The sequence below is a fragment of the Epinephelus lanceolatus genome, chromosome 10 (assembly GCF_041903045.1).
Source record: "Epinephelus lanceolatus isolate andai-2023 chromosome 10, ASM4190304v1, whole genome shotgun sequence".
Taxonomy (NCBI): Eukaryota; Metazoa; Chordata; class Actinopteri; order Perciformes; family Serranidae; genus Epinephelus; species Epinephelus lanceolatus.
The window spans coordinates 14862854-14863903 of NC_135743.1; positions in this window are offsets into that span (position 1 = coordinate 14862854).

Genomic DNA, 1050 nt, shown 5'->3' on the forward strand with positions numbered 1-1050 from the left:
CGCCATGCTATTTGTGAGGTCTGACGGGCGGACTGGGAATAGCAGGATGATTCAGCGCTACAGGGTCAGGATCTATGATAATGTACCATGGGGAACATTTCCATATAATGAACACAGTACATCTTCTTTAGAGGCCCTCTTGAGGAACGAAGATGAGGACACACAGATAAAGAGGAACAAGAGAAAGGGAGATCAAGGGAGATTTCAAGAATGAGAGAGGGAGAATACAGGAGGAGGACGGAGAGAAAGGAGGAGAATAGTGGAGACGGCAATAATGAGAGAGAAAATTTAATGGGAGAGACAAAGAAGTAAAAGAGAAAGAGGTAATGTTAATGCAGTGCAGCCGGCAGTTTGTGCTCCCTCTGCATCACTTGTGAACACTCCTGGCTGTGTTGAGCACTTGCTCTTTCATATCAGCCTCCTGCCGCTACTGTAAAAAGACACATTGAGAGAAAGAGTTTTGCGTGCATTTATTTATGTGTGTGTCTGCAAGCCCTTTGTCGCGAAGCTAATAACAAATTGTCATGCTGGCTCTTGATTTGTATGGATAAAAGAAGCCATAATGAGCCCCATAATGCGAGCTATTTAGTGCACCATTTGAAGCAAGCTGCCATGTCTGTCAGTCACAGGAACTTCCAAGTCTCTCCGTGACAAGCCTGGGCTTTTGTCCTGAAGTCTCGAACAATAAAGTGATACAGCGATGACAGACATGCACACACGCCCAACTCACAACCCCGCATCTGTTAAACATTCATTATTCTCCTCTGCGTTGTCTTGCAGAAAGAAAACTGCCATGAGCTACAGAGCCAAAGCAGGCTGGACCAAGTGTCTGCCTCTTTTCATGTCCATTGCTGCTGCTGCTGGAGTCGGTTCCACATGGCACACAAGTGTGAAATTGGTGAGTAGATTACATGTGAGTGCTATGATGTGAGAGCAGCTGCTCCATCTTTACAGGTCAATACTGATCAAACATGGCTGATAATGTGTGTAGGGAGTCAATTTCTTTTCTCCTGCTTAGGCTAGGAGATATCAAGACACGTGTGAATCCTC